Source organism: Pleurodeles waltl, chromosome 7 (assembly GCF_031143425.1).
Source record: "Pleurodeles waltl isolate 20211129_DDA chromosome 7, aPleWal1.hap1.20221129, whole genome shotgun sequence".
NCBI lineage: Eukaryota > Metazoa > Chordata > Amphibia > Caudata > Salamandridae > Pleurodeles > Pleurodeles waltl.
The window spans coordinates 214,716,580-214,739,931 of NC_090446.1; positions in this window are offsets into that span (position 1 = coordinate 214,716,580).

A 23,352-nucleotide genomic window follows, 5' to 3' on the forward strand; every position below is an offset into this window, starting at 1 on the left:
AACGAGCAAGCTCTTCTGGACGAACAAGAATTACATTAATCAAAGCATCCCAATTAGTTACATTAAATTTAAAATAGAAACGAAGAATGCAACGAATATGAGATTGTGCAACTGAAGGACAGATTAAAAAAAAGTAAGTTTGATCTTGGATCCAACCTTTACACAGATCACAGAGACCTGTCGCATTTTCAAGGAAGACTAGTGCCTTTCATAAGCATTCAAAGGGTAGAATACCTAAGCTGAGTGCTACAATAACTCGCCTGGGGCCACGATCAACAGAGAATGAAAGGTACTTTTCTGTTAACATGTACCCTATTTTATTGAGTAAGAGGGAATATATCATTAATGATTTACAATGGTTGCTATCCTCCATAAAACTGAATCTTTGGATAGCGTTTTTTAAAAAGTGCTTAAGTTGTCCAGGAGTCCAAATGCGTAAATACATCTGATTTACAGTTTAGTTTTTCCAGGACAACCTAAGATTTGAAGTAAAAATAAGATTCAGACTAAAATGAATAAATGACTCCAGTTTTATCAGATCTCTAAGTGTAACTTCCAGAGCATGTAACAAACATGCCCAGCGTGACAGCCAGTGCAAAAGCGACAGAACTAATTAATGAAAGTTCTAGACGCAGCCCCTGAACTGAAGGTTGTGATTTTTCACAGGGCCTTCCCTTCCTATAGGTGAAGTGAGGACGATTTCTCAAAAGGTACATGTTCCAGGGAAAAATTAATCCAGGGAAGAAACGTAACTTTGGAAATTTCCAATAAAAGTGTAAAGTATCTCCTGCCTGAAGCTATATAAAATTTGTTTAAAACCCCAACCTGTGCTAAAGCTTTATTGCCTAAATGGCAAATGTAGTTTACTATCCACATTTTGGGTAAACACCCTGCCCAGGTAAGTGTATGTTTTACTCTATCAATATTGTTTCCACCGACCATCCAGGAGTAGGGACGTCATCACTTTCTTCCCTTAAAAACTAAGACGTTCATTTTACTTACATTAGTATTTAAACAATTCTAGCCGGCATAGCTTTCAAGTTTAATTGCAAGCCAATTAGACTTCAATTAAATAAAACAACATCATCAGCGTACATCAGTATATGAAGGTAACAGGCCGGGCAGCGTACAGGAAAATTTCCTTTATCCATAAATTGAGCCAGTGGCGTAGCGTGGGGGGTGGCGGGGGCCGGCTGCACCGGGCGCAACATCTGGGGGGGGGGGGGCGCGCTCGCACTCGCGAGTGCTAAAATCCACGGGTTAGGGGGCGCAAATTACTTGCCTTGCCCCGGATGCTGACAACCCACGCTACGCCACTGAATTGAGCTGGTAAACTGTGTTTGTAGATGGGGAATAAACTAGGCGCCAGAACACGCCCTGTGTCTGCAGGAATCAGACACCCTGGGTGTGCAGTACTGAGCTGCTGCCCAGCTTCTTCACGCCCGTCAGTATTCTTTACTTGAGGGAGCATGCTGTCACTGCTTAGAAGTAGATCTTGCTTCCAAGTGGGCAGATGTCATAAATTCTTAAAACCACCCATTTCCATCTGCCTTCGTGACTAAGTAAAGTTTCAGTTGAAGTGAAAGGTGAAGCTTTTTTTTTTACTTCTTTTTGTATTCTTGATTCTACATAGTTAATACTTGCAAGCAATTGTAAACAGGCCATATTATAAAAGAATAAAACAATTTGTAGAAAATAGCTTGCCTGCATAATTTAAAAGAATTAATTGAATTTTATCTGATAACTGTAATGTTAATTTGATTTTGAAGTGGCCACCAGCTGGAAACAGAAAAGTAAATGCAAAACCAATAGAACTTGCTTTGGCCGCCACCCTTCTTGCTTTCTCATTGCTCGTTTTGTTTGATCATTGGTTATGAAAATCCGTCTTGTTGGGGGAAACATTCTGGGCCCTCACCAATATAAATTAAGGTATATGCTATAAGCAAAATTATGATTTTGGTCTTAAAATGTACTCATTGCCGCAGGAGACTCAAGCACTGAAGGGAACTACTTTGTGTGCGGATGTGCTTCTTGTGAAAGATCAGAATGATGTCACTCACAGTGAAATGTCCAAATAGCTGACGTGTGTTGATGCTGACCTACTTCCCCATGCTGTATCCTGTAGTGGGTGAAGACAAAGTGAATTATGCAACAGTGGGTCGAAGGATAAAGTGCACTAGCTGAATGTCCCTCCAAGTAAGTTTATGCAATGAATACTTTTAAATAAAATCAAAGGGGCTTGGCTAACAGCACACCTAGAAAAAAGTATACTTTCACAAACAATTAGGATTTTAGAATGTCTCTTTGTGTGATGATGTATAACTGATGTCTGAGATGCATTAATACTCTGCCTTTTATATGTGTAATCATGATTTTACAAGGTTGGAGACTCAGGGGGTCATTACAACCCTGGCGGACGGTGTTAAAGCGGCGGTAAGACCGCCAACAGGCTGGCGGTCTTTGTTTTGAGTATTATGACCATGGCGGTCACCGCCATGGTCATCCGCCGCTTCACCGTTCCGCCCGCCAGGGCGGAGACGACCACTGGGCTGGAGACCTGGGTCTCCAGCCCGGCGGCCGTCACAATACCGCCGCCGGTATTTCGACCCGGCTTACAGCCGTGGATTTCCAGTGGTAGGAACCGCCATGAAATCCATGGCGGTAAGCCCTATCAGTGCCAGGGAATTCTTTCCCTGGCACTGATAGGGGTCTCCCCCACCCCCCACCCCCACCCCGACTCCCTCCCCTACACCCCCCACCACCCCTGCCACCCCCCAAAGGTGGCAGGGCCCCCCTCCCCACCCCGACCCCCAACATCACATAACTCACACACACACACAACACGCACGCAGGCACCACCAACACACATACACCAACATACATTCCTACATCCACACACTCAGTCAGACACGCACACACATATACAGACATACACGTACACATCCATACATACATACAGACATACACGCACTCATCCCCAAAACACGCAACACACCCGCAAGCATACACGCACTCACACCCCCCCCTCTACATACACAGACACACACCCCCATGCACCCACACAACACACAACGCCCCCTTTCCCCCTCCCCTAATGGACGATCGACTTACCTTGTCCGTCGATCCTCCGGGAGGGGACGGGAGCCATGGGGGCTGCTCCGCCGACACCACACCGCCAACAGAACACCGCCGCGCCGAATCACAGGACGTGATTCGTTGGGCGGTGTTCTGTTGGCGTGGCGGTGGAGCAACCTCCACTTCCCCGCCGCCCACCAGTATGGCTGTTGGCGGCTCTCCGTCGTAAAAAGGACGGAGAGCAGCCAACAGTCATAATACGGCGAGCGGCAAACCGCCACTACTGGCGGTCTTCCGCATGGCGGTCCCTCGGCGGTCTTGTTAAAAGACCGCCGAGGTTGTAATGACCCCCATAATGTTGGGATCAGTCACATTCTTTTGGCTAAATTAAATATTGCAGTTTTCTTGTTTGACAAAGATGTATTTGACATCTTTCCAAAACTTATATTTTTCCCCAAATAGTAACATGGGTATATCTTTAACCAGTTTTTAGTTTATCTGTAGTAGGTTTTCAAAACATTTCATATACGTTTAAGTTCTTTTAAATTAGCTCATTATGCTTGGTATAGCCTTCCAGCCTGCTGTAGCAGGCTATACTGGCCATTAAAGGCCCCCACCTGCATTAAAGGCCAGAGCCGAAGGCAAGGGCTTTTAACAAGAGAGTGAGCCTTTAATGACCGGTATAGCCCAGCAATGGCGAGCTATAAGGCTACAAGAATATTCGGCCCCTAAAGGGCAGAATGTTTTAAATAGTAAAATAAAGGCCTCACGGAGCCCGTGGGGGTTGAAATCCTCTCGGGCCCAGTGAGGCCTTTGTTCACAGCTGTTGCTGTGAAGCCGAATATTGGAATGTTGTTCAGCATTCCAGTGTTCTAATACCAGTTTGCAATGTTAAGTTTTAAGGTTATTTCATTTGGTTGAAATAGCACTAATGACAATTATTTGCTTATACTGATATTCACTACAACACAGTCTGTCAATTATATATAGATATATTTTTTTCTTTTAACAAGCACTGGCAAAGCACATAGACATGGCTTGTACCTGAAAGTGGCTCAATGGTTTGGTGACTTTGTGTGAGCGGTATTATGGATGTACAAGTGAGTGAATACACAAATGAACCAATTGGGGTGAGACTGAGACAGAAAATAGGCACCAAAAATAAAAGTGGCTGTGTTAATAAATTATACTGCTAAAAAGTGTACCATGTTTGCAAATTTGGGCAGTTGTGAGCTTGTGAAGACACGCTGGGGTATACGTACTTAAAAGGTGCTGCAGGACAGTGCAGCAACTAACCTTGCTGTGCTGCGCTGCCCTGCACCACAGGAAAAGGGCAGACATACACCGTATTTATGAAATAAAATGCATTTCTGTCCTTTTCTCCAGGCCCTGGTGCACAATTTGCTGCCTGGCTCAATCGCAGGCACTCTTGCACGATGGTGCAAGGGTGCCTGTATTGCATGCAGGATTGCTTTTGTGCAGGAAGAGGCACCTTCCTGCACAAAAAAAATCCATGGAGGTGTTTTTCTCTTCCTATGTGTTCTGCATAATGCAGCAGACATAGAAAAAGGAAAAAAAAACAGGAGAAATATAACTATTTCTCCTCGTTCCACCTGCCCTGTGGAGGAGTAAGATTTTCATGCGTTCCCGGGTTTACATAGCCTTGTAAATCTGGGAATGCATCAAAACCCATGGGTGTTTCTTGGGAAAACCCACTGCCAAGCCCATGGAAGACCCCCCCCCCGACTCAGTATAAAACAACATAGTGGCTTGGCTTTGCGTAGCCTTATATATATGGGTCTGCACTCTGCACCACCAGGGCATCAAAAAAGTGACAAAGTGAGGGTGCACGGGGCTTATAAATATGCCCGCTGTATAAATGTTTTGCAAGGCATGGGAAACTGCATGGATTAGAGCATGTCACAGGCAATATTCATTTTAATGTTAGGTAATTCAGCAGTGAAAGCAGGCAGAGGCAGACCATAAAACCGGGTTACAACCAGCTAGAAATGCAGTCCACACTATGACCTATCAGATCAGTCTTTCAAACACTGCCTGATTGCCCCATAGGCCAGTATGACTTTAGAGTTAATGGGTAGGTGAATGGATGTTACCAACCATGTACTTGCTCACTCATCATCAATGCATCCAGCCACTGTTTCACCCTTTAACCCCTTCGCTGCCAGGCCTTTTCCCCCTCAGGTGGCAAGCCTTTTTTTGGGTATTTGGGGCAGTTTGCGCTTAGGCCCTCATAACTTTTTGCCCACATAAGCTACCCACGCCAAACTTGCGTACTTTCGATTCTAGAGGTACCCAGACTTTGTGGGATCCCCAGAAGGAGGCCAAGAAATTAGCCAAAATACAGTGAACATTTCGTTTTTTAAAAAAAAATAGGAAAAAGGGGCTGCAGAAGAAGGCTTGTGGTTTATTCCCTGAAAATGGCATTAACAAAGGGTTTGCGGTGCTAAAATCCCCAGCTTCCCAGCTTTCAGGAACAGGCAGACTTGAATCAGAAAACCCAATTTTTCAACACAATTTTGGCATTTTACTGGGACATACCCCATTTTTACAATTTTTTTGTGCTTTCAGCCTCCTTGCAGTTAGTGACAGAAATGGGCGTGAAACCAATGCTGGATCCCAGAAACCGAAACATTTCTGAAAAGTAGACAAAATTCTGAATTTAGCAAGGGGAAATTTGTGTAGATCCTACAAGGGTTTCCTACAGAAAATAACAACTGAAAAAAAATAATATTGAAATTGAGGTGAAAAAATCTGCAATTTTTCTCTACGTTTTAGTCTGTAACTTTTTCCTGCAATGTCAGATGTTTGAAAGCAATATACTGTTACGTCTGCTGGACTGTTCTGGTTGCGGGGATATATAGGGCTTGTAGGTTCATCAAGAACTGTAGGTACCCAGAGCCAATAAATGACCTGCACCCTGCAGTGGGTTTTCATTCTATACCGGGTATACACCAATTCATTTGCTGAAATATAAAGAGTAAAAAAGTAGCTATCAAGAAAACCTTTGTATTTCCAAAATGGGCACAAGATAAGGTGTTGAGGAGCAGTGGTTATTTGCACATCTCTGAATTCCGGGGTGCCCATACTAGCATGTGAATTACAGGGCGTTTCTCAAATAGATGTCTTTTTTACACACTCTCTTATATTTGGAAGGAAAAAATGTAGAGAAAGACAAGGGACAATAACACTTGTTTTGCTATTCTATGTTCCCCCAAGTCTCCCGATAAAAATGATACCTCACTAGTGTGGGTAGGCATAGCGCCCGCGACAGGAAATGCCCCAAAACACAATGTGGACACATCCCATTTTTTGACAGAAAACAGAGGTGTTTTTTGCAAAGTGCCTACCTGTAGATTTTGGCCTCTAGCTCAGCCGGCACCTAGGGAAACCTACCAAACCTGTGCATTTTTTAAAACTAGAGACCTAGGGGAATCCAAGATGGGGTGACTTGTGGGGCTCTGTCCAGGTTCTGTTACCCAGAAACCTTTGCAAACCTCAAAATTTGGCTAAAAAAACACATTTTCCTCACATTTCGGTGACAGAAAGTACTGGAATCTGAGAGGAGCCACAAATTTCCTTCCACCCAGCGTTCCCCCAAGTCTCCCAATAAAAATGGTACCTCACTTGTGTGGGTAGGCCTAGCGCCCACGAAAGGAAATGGCCCAAAACACAACGTGGACACATCCCATTTTTTTCACAGAAAACAGAGGTGTTTTTTGCAAAGTGCCTACCTGTAGATTTTAGCCCCTAGCTCAGCCGGCACCTAGGGAAACCTACCAAACCTGTGCATTTTTGAAAACTAGAGACCTAGGGGAATCCAAGATGGGGTGACTTGTGGGGCTCTGACCAGGTTCTGTTACCCAGAATCCTTTGCAAACCTCAACATTTGGCTAAAAAAAACACATTTTCCTCACATTTCGGTGACAGAAAGTTCTGGAATCTGAGAGGAGCCACAAATTTCCTTCCACTCAGCATTCCCCCAAGTCTCCCAATAAAAATGGTACCTCACTTGTGTGGGTAGGCCTAGCACCCACGAAAGGAAATGGCCCAAAACACAACATGGACACATCACATTTTTTCACAGAAAACAGTGCCTACCTGTGGATTTTGGCCTCTAGCTCAGCCGGCACATGGGGAAACCTAGCAAACCAGCACATTTATGAAAACTAGACACCTAGGGGAATCTAAGATGGGGTGACTCGTGGGGCTCTGACCAGGTTCTGTTACCCAGAATCCTTTGCAAACCTCAAAACATGGCCAAAAAAACACTTTTTCCTCTCATTTCGGTGACAGAAAGTTCTGGAATCTGAGAGGAGCCACAAATGTCCTTCCACCCAGCATTCCCCCAAGTCTCCCGATAAAAATGGTACCTCACTTGTGTGCGTGGGCCTAGCGCCCACAAAAGGGAATGGCCCAAAACACAACGTGGACACATCACATTTTTTCACAGAAAACAGAGGTGTTTTTTGCAAAGTGCCTACCTGTAGATTTTAGCCCCTAGCTCAGCCGGCACCTAGGGAAACCTACCAAACCTGTGCATTTTTGAAAACTAGAGACCTAGGGGAATCCAAGATGGGGTGACTTGTGGGGCTCTGACCAGGTTCTGTTACCCAGAATCCTTTGCAAACCTCAACATTTGGCTAAAAAAAACACATTTTCCTCACATTTCGGTGACAGAAAGTTCTGGAATCTGAGAGGAGCCACAAATTTCCTTCCACTCAGCATTCCCCCAAGTCTCCCAATAAAAATGGTACCTCACTTGTGTGGGTAGGCCTAGCACCCACGAAAGGAAATGGCCCAAAACACAACATGGACACATCACATTTTTTCAAAGAAAACAGTGCCTACCTGTGGATTTTGGCCTCTAGCTCAGCCGGCACATGGGGAAACCTAGCAAACCAGCACATTTATGAAAACAGACGCCTAGGGGAATCTAAGATGGGGTGAATCGTGGGGCTCTGACCAGGTTCTGTTACCCAGAATCCTTTGCAAACCTCAAAACATGGCCAAAAAAACACTTTTTCCTCTCATTTCGGTGACAGAAAGTTCTGGAATCTGAGAGGAGCCACAAATGTCCTTCCACCCAGCATTCCCCCAAGTCTCCCGATAAAAATGGTACCTCACTTGTGTGCGTGGGCCTAGCGCCCACGAAAGGGAATGGGCCAAAACACAACGTGGACACATCACATTTTTTCACAGAAAACAGAGGTGTTTTTTGCAAAGTGCAAACCTGTGGATTTTGGCCTTTAGCTCAGCCGGCCCGGGGGGGCAGAAATGGCCTAAAATAAATTCGGGGAGCGACCCTTGCCTAAAAGGTCACTCCCCTTGCATGATGGCGCAAAAAAAAGATCCTCGGTGCCTAGTGGTTTCTGCCCCCCTTGGGGGCAGATCGGCCTAATTAAAACAGGCTGATCTGCCCCCATGGGGGGCAGAAATGGCCTAAATATAATTTGCCCCCTATGGGAACGACCCTTGCCTAAGGGGTCGCTCCCCACCTCTAAAACAAAAAACTAAACAAACAACATTTTTTTTCGTGCCTAGAGGTTTCTGCCCCCCCTGGGGGCAGATCGGCCTAATAATAGGCCAAAGGCCTTAAAAAAAAATGCTCCCCCTGGGAACGACCCTTGCCCAAGGGGTCGCTCCCCACCTCTAAAACAAAAAACAAAACAAAAAAAATTATCCCTGGTGCCTAGAGGTTTCTGCCCCCCCCTGGGGGCAGAAAAGGCCTTAAAAAAAATGCCCCCCCTGGGAGCGTCCGTTGCCCAAGGGGTCGCTCCCTTATGTCAGTTTCATTAAAAAAAAAAAAAAAAACTGGTGTCTGGTGGGCATTTTGACAGCAGGATTGCTTTCAATCCGGCTGCCAAAACACAGAGAGAGACTTCAAAGGGAAGGAAATAACTTTCCTTCCCTTTGAAGCCTCTCTCAGCCTCTCCCACGTGATCGGAAGAGAAATGCATGGGAGGAGGCCCTGTGACAAACAGCGCGCGATCGAGCGCTGACGTCACAAGGGTGGTTGGGGGGGTCGGGGGTGGAAGGGGAAGGGATTCCCCTTTCAGCCCTGGCCTGGGGGGTGGAGGGGAAGCGCTAGCTCTTCCCCCGAGGGCCAGTCCCAGGACGTAAAAACGCAAGGTGGCTTTGTGTGGCCTTGTAAATATGGGCTGGCAGACTGCGCCACCGGAGCGGCAAAAATAATGACGCTTTGGTGGCACAGTGTGCTGCTAGGGCCTCGTAAATGAGACCCACTGTTCTCTGTTTTACCTCCTACTGATTCATTTTGAGGTGATCACCATACTACATGTGCAAACTCTGCAAGTGACATCTGAGTCTGAATGTGCAATTTGCTAGTTGACATATGAAGGAATATGATCAGGAAAACAAGTTATAATTAGTGAGCCTCATTTTTAGGTCTTGCATAAAAACAACTTCAGGTTTGTCAATTATTGTGTTTCATACATATTAAGAACTTAATACTCATGCATGCTATTAAGGTGACAAAGTTATTGTCCTGTTTCACTGTTATGTGCTCAAGATTTTTGCAGGATCTACATTTACAAGAAGGTTGTTTCATAATTTCATTCAGGATGACAAAAGTATCTAGATAATATTGCTTAGATATATCGAACTACAACCATAGTGCAATATATTTTCTCAGTCTGTAACTATTTGTACAAGGTGTTCATTCTATTCAGCTCTTGCCAGCATCCTCTATGATTCTCCTCTCAGGTGTTGGTCTTCAGGAATGTGGTACCAGAGGCCAGCCAGTTTTGAGAGGCATAATTACAAAATAATGATGCAGCCCAGCACTGCAAGCCATCTTGAAGCTCCGACTGCGCCATAAGGAAAGTGCAGGGATGCGTCATATTTACACCTTCCTGCACATAAGCAATCATTTATGGCGTTTTCCTCCTTCACACATAGAAAGAGGAAAAAACGAGGAGAATTAAAGATATTTCTCCACCTTTCACCACTTTTATGCCACCCCTGGGGTGGTGTAGGAATCTGACACATTCCTAGCCTTGTAAATCTGGGAATGCGTCAGATTCCATCAGTGTTGTGTGGAAACACTCACAGCAACACCCATGGGATTCCCCTTTCAGAGTAAGTAATAAGTGAAAGGAGGCTATATTTACAATGCCATGAATAGCCATGCAAGGTGGCTGCGTGGCATTGTAAATATGGGTCAGAACACTGCGCCACTGAAGCGTAACAAAAAGTGATGTTACTGTGGTGCTAGGGGCTTGTAAATATTCTTCTGAATGTTAATAAGGTCATGTTCAACTTCTGATGGGAGGCATATGGAATCATGCCACAGATTCTTGAAATGGTGGCCCAGCTGGCAGAAACATTGAGCATGTACCCTTCCAGCTGGCTGTGATCATGGTGATGATGATTGAATGGAGGGCTGAGAAGCAGAATGCGCTGGAATAGAAAGTACAACTTGTGATTATATATATATATATTTTTTTTCACTGAATAAAACAAAGGTTAAAGGGACATTTTAGGTGAAAATATCAGCGAAAGCAAACTACTTTAACTGAACAAAACCACTAACATTCACCACTTTAAATTATCTAAAGTAACTATAACTCAAGCTATAAAATTATAACTTAGACAGTGAGGTCATAAATGCTGTCATTTCAGATGTTGCATTGGTGTTATCAATCATGTCATTGAACTTCATGAGTGATGTAATATCGGTGGTAATTAGAAGTGCATTAATGAGGCAATTAGCATTGCATTGGGTTGAACGGAGGGCCCAGTCCCCCACATGTGAACCCAGACAGCCACCCACTTTTATTTTTTTTTAACTTTTCCTCTGGATCTGGTAATCCCCCGTGGCTTTCAAGGGGGCTGCACTGAGTGCCACTGTGGATCTACAGAATGGCAAAACCAATATTTTCAGTTTTTGAGCCCAGAGTGTTTCACATGGCCCCAGCGGTTAGGGTACCCCTACTCTGCCCGCTTTATATTCTTTTTCTAAAACATTCCTAGGGCTCAGAGACCAACCCCCCCAAGTCTTAAGATGGTGGCTGCAATATTTTCTGCAGATTGCGGCCAATCAATAGGATACCGTACTCAGGCTCATGGATTCTTCGCTGAGAGCCAACCAATCAGAGCGAGTCTGGATTCGCAGATCCTCCACCATGGGTCCATGAATGGTCTGCTGTGAGAAATATTTATCTTTTTTTAACCTTAGTTTTTCAAAATGAAACATTGGATTTACACCAAATCACCAAAACCACACTTTCTGGCCCAAGAGCTAGCTTTCTGCCAGAGTTGGTGTAATTACGTTCAGCCATTTTAGCTGTAGCTGTGTCTATTTTTCCTATGGAAAAATGAATGGGGAAAGAGGACTTTGCCCCTCCCCCTTTTTCTTGGCCCCCTGTTGACAGATCACCCCAAAACTTTGCATGAAGGAGCTGTGGTAGGTGAATTTTTGTTTTGGAAAGTTTCTTCAAACAGCGCCAAAAGTTATTAGCAAATCAAGAAATGGTTTTCCTATGATAACGTGGTCCTAACTATAACTACCCAGTAGTGACCACTGGGAGCAGCATATTTCCAAGTGTATGGACACTAAAAGGAATATATTTTAGAGAAGTGTGTCCAGAGGAAAACGTCACATGACAAACCTCTTATAGTGTGTCTACTGCTTGAGGCCTAATTTTATGATTAGGGGTGGGTGTAATTCTCATAATGCCGTGTGACGTAATCATGTGGAATCACATAAGAATTCTGCAAGATTACGATTGAATTATGTTAAAAGAATAATTCTCAATTTTGCTCTATTTCTTAGTGCCAAAATGCCCCATGGATCCAAATTGGACTCGAGGATGCATTCTACACTAAGGAATGGCGCAAAATGCTAAAGAATATGAAGAGGGAGCAGAAGCAGCCACTTACGCTTGCTAAATGTGATTTCTCAGTGGGATTATTCCCCCAATTTACTCTTAAATACTTGAGGAGGAGGAATTGCATACTTATTGGTAATTCTGCATCAAAAAATAATGCAGAGACACTGAAATTGCTCTGAGTACTCCAGCATAATCAAACAAATATGGCCAGGTCTAGCCATGATGAGACTCAATGTGATAATGGTCTAGTCTTTTACAGGACCATAAGAGAAGGAGCTTGACTCTGGTATAGTTTGAGTCTGAGCATAACGAACACACAGTGGAAAAAAAAAACAAGGAGCCTATTAAGCTCGCTACATTGTTAGAGATGCAAATCCCATAACCATTTGTCGTATTAGATCCTTGAAATAGCCTGTGAAGCTGTAGAAGATAATTATGAACTACATTTACACATAGACATTTTATTCTTACTGCCCCCTGTCCGAAGGCTGACAATGGAATGTGTCGGGATTCGAATCTGCCATCTTGAAGCATGCAAGCTTATCTCAAGATCTACTGGCTCTGGGAACACTGATGGATATATTTGGTGGAATTTGGTGAAAGTGACAGTACAGGAAGAGCAATCCTTTCAGAACATCCCTTCCAGAAACAAAAAAGGGTCTTCTGACCCCTGTCAGTTATCTAGCATATCCATCTACTTTAGCAAGTCTGAAAGTGTTTTTTGTTCATAGTATTCTTTAAGTGTCAATGATTTGTATTAAGCATTCATCAGTCCCTTTAAATAAAATGTCATCCTGCTTCCAAAGATACTGAGACACTATCACTTTCTGTACCTACCTCAGTGAGTATAATACTGGGGAACAGGAAAAGACTATCTACAGCTTTTGGGAGGAAGAGACTGCAAAGAACCAAAGTGGTTTTCCTAAGGCCAAAAACGGTAGGCACGACCTGAGGCCAAAGTTTGGGCGAGATGTACTAAACTGTGGCACCAAAGTTGCTGAGCAGTGTAGTGTCTATGGGTGAGAAAAACAGTGCCATTTCTATTTGAATATTTAAATATGACACTGTTTTTCACCTCCCATAGCACTTGCACACTTTGTACTGCCACACGCTAATGCACACACACCCTTGTACCACAGGTTTTGTACTGGAAGGGGAAGCTTCTAGTACAAACACTCTGCCTTAATACTTTGCCACATTGTAAATTGCTGGCCACATTCCAAGTTGGAAAAATGTGGAGACTTTTAAAAGTTGATCCACTGTTACACCAGCCTCAAGGTGGTGTAACACTTCAGCGCAAATCCATGTCTATAGATGTTAGTAGATAGGGATTTGTGTCAAAATGCATGGGTGATTCGATGGGAATGCCCATGGACAATCCTTGGTATTCCACTTGATATAGAGTAGCACATATCGAAATCATAATTTGCATTGGAAAGTTAATAGCACCACAACACTTTATGCTGGGTTGAGTCACTTTCGTGGCTCAAATGCGGTACAAAGTGTATGTAAACATGGGCCTTTGTTTCTTAGTCAGCCTTTAACATATTAAGTGCAGGGATCCAAAGAGCTTTTCAGGTAGGTTTCCTAATGATATCCCAGGGCATGAGCTATGGAGACCTCACCACCTCCTGCCTAGAGGGGCTACGCCCTTAAGTATGCTTCACACTGTTTAAAGGTGTTCTAGGAATTCAGTAAAGACACTCAGCAGGACTCTGAAGGAAACTGCAGAGTGGGCAGAACTTGGCTGGTGACTTACTCTGGAGAGTGTCTTGCTTTGTCTTCAAAAAATCTTTTACTTGCAAGGGGTAGAGGGGGAAGGGGGAGGAACCCAGAATGAATGAATTTGTGTTCTGGAACTAGCATGCATATTTGGTGTTAGAAATAGGGTCTCCAGTTGGCAGGTGTATGCACCCAGTCCTAGAAGGGACCACCACTCTATTCAAGGTAAGTCAGATACACATTAAATGATAACCTGCGCTCACCCTCTGGTAGCTGCACAGCACAGTCAGGTTTATCTAAAGGGGCAATGTGTTAAGTATTTGTACAATACACACACACAGTAGCACAATGAAAACACCCCAAAAAGGCTTCACACTAGATAAGAAAAATAGATTTTGATTTTAGAAATAAATCAAGACCAAAACGACAAAAATGCAATGAGTAGAAGAGTAGTTATGCTTTTTAAAGGAATAAGTTTAAAAATTAGAGTTTAGAACGAAATAGCATTCTAGAGCAAAGGTCTTCAAACGTTTTGATGCCGGGACCCCCTCTCAAACGTTTTTTAGGCACAAGGACCAGCTCCTAACAAACATTTCTAGAACCTGGTACTCTTCATCATTGACAATCATAAACATCCCCAATTCCAACTGAAAATTATTTTTACGGTGAGGAAATAATATGAAACAGTGTTTAGCAAAGCAAAGGTCAGTGAGTGTGGGGGTGTGGCTAGAAATAAAGGTCCTCATTTATGAGTATTGGCGTAGTGGCAGCACTGCAAGTCTTCTTGCTACACTGCCGTATGCCATTATAAAAGGGCAGAAATGTGCCGTGTTTATGAAATACAGTGCATGCCTGCCCTTTCCCCCTGTGCTGGCACCCAAATTGCTACCTAGCACCAATGTAGGGAGGGTATTTTCCTCTTTCCATGTGTGCAGCAGAATGCAACACATATGGAAAGAAGAAAAATTAGGAGAAATGAAAACAGTTCTTCTTATTCTGCCTGTGTAAGGTTTGGGCACTGCTCCAGTTTATGTGATTCTGTAAATCTGGGCAACGTCCAAATCCTTGGGTGTTGCCTTGGAACACCCCCTGCAACGCCCATGGAATGCCTCCTTGACACAGAGTAAGGCAACGCAGCGGCTGCACTGTCTTTACGTATCTATGAAGTTATGCTCTGGCGGCGCAAGCCTCTCATAGATATGCCAAAAAATATTCAGCAAGTTTTTTTTTTTTAAGTCTTTCACCGTCAGGTAGCTACATATAAAATAACAGGCAACCTAAAAGAAAAATAAATAAAAGAAAGTGGTTACTCATTGGTAATGAACTGCAGAGGTCTGTGTGTAACCATCCAGCCACAGAATTAAATCGTGGTTGGTGCAGTGGAGAATAGTGACTTGTGTATTTTTAATGCCACAAGGTCACAGACTGTGACAGAAAGCACTGTGAAAATTTAAGTCACTAATTTATATTTGCATTACACTCAGTATAAGATACGAAATGCAAAAAAAAAAGGTTAAAGATAAATTTCCAAAATGTAGATTTAAGTAATACCAGACCATAAGTAATAAATTTTTTGATAGCTGTCCCATCAACACCTCCTCTTGGATAGTAAACACTATGGAGCACTCTGGAGCAGATTTATGAACTGCCACTTAGTGCAGCGCCACTTTTCTTGTGCCCCTTAGCAACCCCCTAACACCACCATGGTAACGCCAAATTTAAAATACCCACACCATGGTGGTAGCAATGGTGATTAGCATCATAATTTTTTATGCTAGTCAAAGCTTTGCAGGATTCGGATAAAAAATGATGACGCTAATCCTCCAAAGCACCCAGAGGCCCATTGTAATGAAAGGGAGCCTCTTTTGAACGCCTGCATTTAGCAGGTGTTAAAAAATGCAGATAAAAATGACACAAAGGAATCTCATAGATTCCTTTGCACCATTTTTACGCCCCCTTCCTAGTGCCAGAGCACCTCCCTTGCATACATTATGCCTGACGCTGGCATAATGTGGCACAAGAGGTTACAAAGTGGTGCAATGTAAGTATTGTGCCATTTTGTAAATATGGCAGTGTTTCCCCACTACGCCACATTAGCGTAAAAAAAAAAAAACTAATGTGGCGTTGGAAGGGCCCAAGGCCAGCATAAATCTGGCCCTATGTATATACAATTACACTTAAAAGAACACACTTCACTGCCCAGTTGTTTACTCTTTGCACTACCACTCAAAAGGAACAACTCTGTCATCACAAAGCTTTGAGTGATTCGATCAATTAAAGCCAGAACCGGCTCCAAAGCATTCGTATATTTTATCATTTACATTTGCAGATCAACTCGTAGCTCACATTTGCATTTCATTCAGGAAGCAGGCCCCCTGGCACAATGGCTTCTTTAGCTGTCTATGCAGCTTAATTTTACAGCACAGGAAACTCAATCAATGAAAGTTAACAATCGGCTGGGAGAATGTGCAACCCCCTTTCCAGGACTCCACGGCCCCCCCGGGGGCGGTCGCGACCCACAGATTGAAGACCTCTGCTCTAGACGAACCTTCAGGACATGCTGGACCGGGGCAAAGTCAACAGTTCAAGCCGACCACTATGGAGTGCGAGCCGGGTACGTCAGCCAGGGAGGCCTAGGAACAAAGTTGCAACCTAGTCGCAAACATGAGGTACGGGATCAATGTGTCGTGTTAATTTTCGTACATATTTATGGCGATGCATTGGTTCCCAAAGACAAGCATTGAAACCGCAATGCCTTGACTCCGAAGCCAATGCGCTGGATTTCTCCAGGCTGTCAAAGGGATGCATTAATCATCCTTCAGCGATGGTGGCAATGCAGTGGTTTCAGTGCTGCATTGATGCTGATGCACCAAGTGCCACTTCAACCAGGCAAGAAATGCATCAATCAATGTGGCGGTTCCGGAGATGCTGCTCGGGCCCCAAGTGCGATGTGCCAATTTGACTCCCACAACAGGGTCGATTAGTCGGTTACCACTTCCAGCAGGCAGAAGATGCGTCAATTTCACAAATGTAAGTATCTGGGTCCCCTTCAAGTTAACCATACACATGCACAAGGGTAGAGGCTTTGGTGTCCCTACGATTCTAGCAACCTAAAGCAAGCCAACAAGCCCTTGGAGATCACTTCAGTGGCAAGGCAGAGTCCAGCTCTCCCTCAGCAGGGTCATAGAGCAGCAGGACAGCACAGCAGAAAAACAGTCCTTCCAGGTCAGCAGTCCAACATAGTAAAAGTCCTTGATGCAGCACAGCAGTTCTTCTGACATAGTCCAGTTTTAGATCCAGAGGTGATTGATTTGGTTTGGTTCGAGGCCCACTACTTTGAAGTGGGGTGAATTGAGAGAAGGGTCTTTGAAGTGCACAGGTGTCCTTTCTTCCTCAGCCCTGGATCCAGACTATCAGTAGGAGGTAATTAGTCCTTTGTGTGCGGAGAGGCACTGCCTATTCAGGTGTAAATGTCAGTCCCTCCTGCCCTTTCGGACCAGGAAGAGCCATCAGAATGTAGATGAGCTCTCAGACACACATAATTTTGCTGGTTGTGAGCCTGCCTAGAGGGAATGAACAAAGTGTATCTGTCATCCACCCAATAGGAGCATTGGGGACAAGCTGTAGGCACACAGAGCTGTAGGAGCAGAGAAACATCAACTTTTTAAAAGTTGCATTTCTAAAATAGTAATGTTAAATTAAACTCTACCAGTAAAGAGGATTTATCATTACCATTCCAATGATATGAAACATGCCATAGATACTTGTTAGAAATGGGGTCTTTGGTTGGCAGTCAGGTTACCCCCTGTCCAAGCAAGGACCCTTACTCTAGTCAGGGTAAGTCACGCACAATCCAAATTATCCTGTGCCCACCCTCTGGTAGCTTGGCACTCAGCAATCAGGCTTAACTTAGAAGGCAATGTGTAAAGTATTTGTGCAATAAATCATACAATAACACAATATAGCACCGCAAAAATACACCACACAGTATTTAGAAAAATATTTATCTGGATATTTGCAGGTCAAAACAATAAAAGTTGCAATAAGAAAATGTAAAGATATCACTGGAAAGTGATATAAAGTGTCTTAAGCCTTTTAAAGGCAAACAAAGTCTCTTTCAAGCACAAAGTACCTGGTTTGAGTGAAAAATCTCCACAAAGGGCAGCAGAGGAGGAGATGCGTGGAAATGGTGTGTGCGTCGGTTTCGCCCCTTCACACACAGACTTACATCGTTATTTTCCACGCAGGGAAGACATTGCGTCAATTTCCGGCGTGCGGACGGGCCTCCTCTTCGGGTTGCAGGGCTTTCAGACACCCCGGGGTCTCTGCGTGGAATCCTGGGCTTGTTGGCAAGCTCTGCGTCGTTCCGGTGGGCGATGCAGGGAAATTTCTCCCTCACGACAGGTGCTGCGTCGATTTCCACTCTGGGAGTCGGGCGGCATCGTTCCAGGTGGGCCGTGCGTCGAAGTTCCGGTCGCACCACAGGTGCCGCGCCGATTTTTTCCTTGCGAAATCGAGCGGCGGCGGCCCCGGTCGGCGTGCGGTGAATTTTTCACAGCGGAACAAGCTGTGCGTCGAATTTTTCACCGCACAAGGAGTCCAGTTGCAAGAGAGAAGTCTTTTTGGTCCTGAGACTTCTGGGAACAGGAGGCAAGCTGTATCCAAGCCCTTGGAGAGCACTTCTGCAGCAAAGCAAGAGAGCAGCAAGACAGCAGGGCAACAGCAAGGCAGCAGTCCTCTGTAGAAAGCAGTCAGGTGAGTCCTTTAGGCAGCCAGGCAGTTCTTCTTGTCAGGGTGCAGATTCTGGTTCAGGTTTCTTCTCCAGAAAGTATCTGAGGTGGTAGGGCAGAGGCCCTGTTTTGTACCCAAATGTGCCTTTGAAGTGGGGGAGACTTCAAAGAGTGGCTTAGAAGTGCACCAGGTCCCATTTCAGTTCAATCCTGTCTGCCAGGGTCCCAGTAGGGGGTGTGGCAGTCCTTTGTGTGAGAGCAGGCCCTCCACCCTCCCAGCCCAGGAAGACCCATTCAAAATGCAGATGTATGCAAGTGAGGCTGATTCCCCCCGTGTTTGGGGTGTGTCTGAGTGAATGCACAAGGAGCTGTCAACTAAACCCAGCCAGACGTGGATTGTAAGGCACAGAAAGATTTAAGTGCAGAGAAATGCTCACTTTCTAAAAGTGGCATTTCTAAAATAGTAATATTAAATCCAACTTCACCAGTCAGCAGGATTTTGTATTACCATTCTGGCCATACTAAATATGATCTTCCGACTCCTTTCAGATCAGCAGCTACCATTTCAACAATGTATGAGGGCAGCCCCAATGCTAGCCTATGAAGGGAGCAGGCCTCACAGTAGTGTAAAAACGAATTTAGGAGTTTTACACTACCAGGACATGTAAACTACACAGGTACATGTCCTGCCTTTTACCCACACAGCACCCTGCTCTAGGGGTTACCTAGGGCACACATTAGGGGTGACTTATATGTAGAAAAAGGGGAGTTTTAGGCTTGGCAAGTACTTTTAAATGCCAAGTCTAAGTGACAGTGAAACTGCACACACAGGCCTTGCAATGGTGCAAGGTAAAGGGGCTACTAAAGAGGGTGGCACAACCAGTGCTGCAGGCCCACTAGTAGCATTTAATCTACAGGCCCTGGGCACATATAGTGCACTCTACTAGGGACTTATAAATAAATCAAATAGTCCAATTTGGTGTGATCCAAGGTTACCATGTTTAAAGGGAGAGAGCACATGCACTTTAGCACTGGTTAGCAGTGGTAAAGTGCGCAGAGTCTAAAAACCAGCAAAAACAGTGTCCAAAAAGTGGAGGGAGGCAGGCAAAAAGTTAGGGGTGACCACCCTAAGGCTGTCAGGTCTAACCATACTCCTTCTCAATCAGGAATTGCAGCTTAAAAGTATGATAAGGAAGTCCCAGTGTTAACCTACGAGAGGGGCAGGCCTCACAGTGGTGAAAAATGAATTTAGGTGTTTTTAAATTCTATGCAAACCTTAATTGTACATGCCCTGCCTTTTACTTACACAGCACTCTGCTCTATGGGCTTCCTTGGGCCTACCTTAGAGGTGGCATGTGTAATTAAAGGGGAGTTTAAGGCTTCGTAAAGAGTTTTAAATGCCACATAGAAGTGGCAGCAAGACTGCACACAAAGGCTCTGCAGTGGAAGGCCTGAGACATGTTTTGAGGGGATACTTTAGTGTGTAGCACAATAGTGCTGCAGGTCTACTAGCAAGAAGGTATATGGGGATACCCAGAAAACCTAGGAACTGGGTAAGGTAAACAACAGCACTCAAATGGTCTTGATGGGGAAAGTATAAATGTAGACTTCCACAGCAATGATTAGGAATTCACCTCTGATTGGTAGGGTATTGTATCAAAAAAGTTCCCTTTTTTAATCAAACATCACTTCCATTGCAAATTGTTATATAAGCATAGACAACCCTAAAAGTGATACAGTTTAGTACAAGTGATTGAGTGAGACAAAAGTGCGCAAGGGTTACAAAAATCTAAATATATACAAATACCTGGTGTCAGCATATAGGTAAAACTCAACAACACTCCAAAAAGGAAAGTGTTGAAACCTTATCAGTTAGGTTTCTCCAGGAAACAGCTGATTGTACACAATTGTTGACGTTTCGACCCCATGAAATCACTTAACTAAGGGTCAATTGAGGACTAAAATAATGTGCATGTTTTTCTCAGTTTAAAACCAGGCTTTGTTTTACATTTTTTCAGCCTGGATATACCCTGGGAGGAAACCATATGATGAATATTCCCTCCAGTTCCATAAAGTTAACAGTGAACAGAGGCTCCGTACTGGCAATACTGGTCAATCAGGCTAGAGGAGCCCCCCTGCATATCGTTGTGGTGTATGGTGGTGTTGCAATTGCGGTTACTGCCAACTATTATTGTCCCATTTCTACCGAAACAAAGAGACAAATGCATTCATTTCATTGGTATTTTAGGGTGAGTGGTAGTTCCTGTCCATGTATATCCCTGTATGTTCACATCCCATATTTGTTGACATTGTCCTATTGTTAGAAATGGGGTCTTTGGTTGGCAGTCAGCTTTCCCCCTGTCCAAGCAAGGACCCTCACTCTAGTCAGGGCAAAAAGAGACACACACCTGGTTAACCCCCACTCACCCCCCATGCTAGCTTGGCACGAGCAGAAAGGCTTATCCCAGAGGAAGTGTGTAAAGTATTTTTACTAACACACAGTAATACAGTGAAACACTACAAAATGGACACCACGAAGGTTTAGAAAAATAGTAAATATTTATCAAGCAAAGTTATGAATTTTCAAAGATTAAACATACAAATAGCGCTTAGAAACAAATGTTTTGATGAGGTTTTTTCACACCGTCGTAATGGAGTTGTTTCCAACAATCTGACGCCAATGACACTGATCAAGGAGTCACACGGACCCCTGAGAACAGTACCTTGTGAAAATTGAGGAAACAAGACGGTGCACAGAGTCGGTGATCGTGGTGTCGCTGAATCTGAGGCAGTGGCATTTCCGGTGCTGCAGAGCGAAGATGTCACAAAGAGGCGTCAGGTCCTTGCTGTGGAGTGGTGGAGGTCAGGCGGCGTTGGTGCAAAGCATTGGATCCACGCACTTCTGGTGGAGTCAGTATCTGGCAGTCACGATGTGGTGCAGTGACTTCCACAGAATCGTGGACTTCCGTGGGGCTGCAGCGGCATAGGGCCTACAGTGTCGTCACACTCCAGCGAGGACCACGGCTTCGGTTGCAGGTGGAGTCACAGGATTTGGCAGCTGCATCGGTCCGAAGTCATCTGAAGTTGGTTTACTTGGTTTTTCTTGGTTTTTCCACAGCGTCTCCTTTCAAGGGCCCAGGGACTGTACTAAGCACCACTTGGCAGAGCAGGAGTCTCAGCGGAGAGTCCAGGTGATTGCAGAGGAAGTATTTGATGGCCCTGAGACTTCCGAACAGGGGGCAAGCTCAGTCCAAGCCCTTGGAGAGTCTTCTCAAGAAGGAATCTACCACAAAGTCCTGTATTTTCCCCCTTTCACAGGCAGAAGCAGCAACTGCAGGATAGCCCAGCAAAGCACAGCCACAGGCAGGGGCAGCACTCCTCCTCAGCTCTTCACCTTGGCAGAGGTACTGTCAGAGTCACCAGATCCTCAGGGTGGGTCTGTGCACATTCCCAACACGTCCACCACTGAACAGCTCCAAGACTCTGATAGATAAATCACGGAGACTGAGAAAGGGGAAGAGGGGATTAGGAAGGGAACAGCTGGGAAGGAGATCTGTAGTAAGAAAAAGGTTAGAACACACAATATGAAAATTATATCTCCTGAAATCAATACTAGACTATGATTCTAAGCCTAGTCACTCTGAAAACATGAACAATCTAAGAGTTAAGTTTAAAATGACTAAGTTTCAAGATGGCCGGATACCTGTAGGGGAATCAAGATGAATTAAATGAAAACCTTCTTATTCAAGTACTTTACATGAGAATCAGAAAAAAACATTCTGACTAAATTTTAAACCAGTCATATAAATCCTGTTTTGAGAATATATACTAGGACCATTCAATATTGCATCTAGAAACTCTGGCCTTCTGTGTACTCTTAAAATGTTTCAACACAAATTGCGCATATTGCAGATATATATATATATATATATATATATATATATATATAGTAAACACCATAAAAGGATTGTGCACCATGAATAACACAATATGGATTCAGGAAACAAATCACATAACTTGTCAACTCGAATATTACATAATAAATATCTTAGAATAGTAGCATACAATAAACAACATGAATTAAACTCGAGGAGAGAATCGTGCGTCTTGCCAATTCGAGTGTTACCATGTAAAATACCAAGAAATGGTAGCACGCAATGAATATCAAAGTCAAATCATCATTAATCGAATCGCGCGTCTTGCCGATTCGTAAAACACGATGTAAATGTCAAGGAATAACAGCTCACAATAAATAACAAGATCAAAGTACAATGCAACGAATCACGCTTCTTTTGCCGATTCTTAAGCCACCATGTAAAAATGTCAAGAAATGGTAGCGCGCAATGAACAACAAAGTTAAATGCTCATGAAATGAGTTGTGCGTCTTGCCAATTCGTAAAACATCATGTAAATGTCAAGAAATAGTAGCGCGCAATGGACAACAATGTTTAAACACCATAAAACGAATCGCGCGTCTTGCTGATTCTTAAGCCACCATGTAAATGTCAAGAAATGGTAGCGCGCAATGTATAACAAAGTCAAACCTTTATGAAATAAATTGCGCGTCTTGCCTATTTGTAAACTACTATATAATTGTCAAGAAATGGTAGCGCGCAGGTAAACTGTTACTCATTTAAGAATTTAAACCAAGAATATCAAAATTCTAAATAACGGTGTTGGGACAGTCCAACCACCGTCTTACCACCTGGAACAATGATCACCAATGAAGGATTAGGGCAGAAGACTGGAAGATCCAAATAGGCCACCGGGACAGGAGCTCAGGAAGAAGCTGTTGCTCTGCACTGGGACCTCTGAATAGTGAGCACTGGGAGTTGGGCTGGCTCTCTTTTATAGAGTCTTTGCCCAGCCCAGAACCACGCCCAGGCATGTTGCAGGGAAAGTCTCTGGAAGGCCCTGGAAAGGGGCCACACCCTAACACACACTGAAAACCT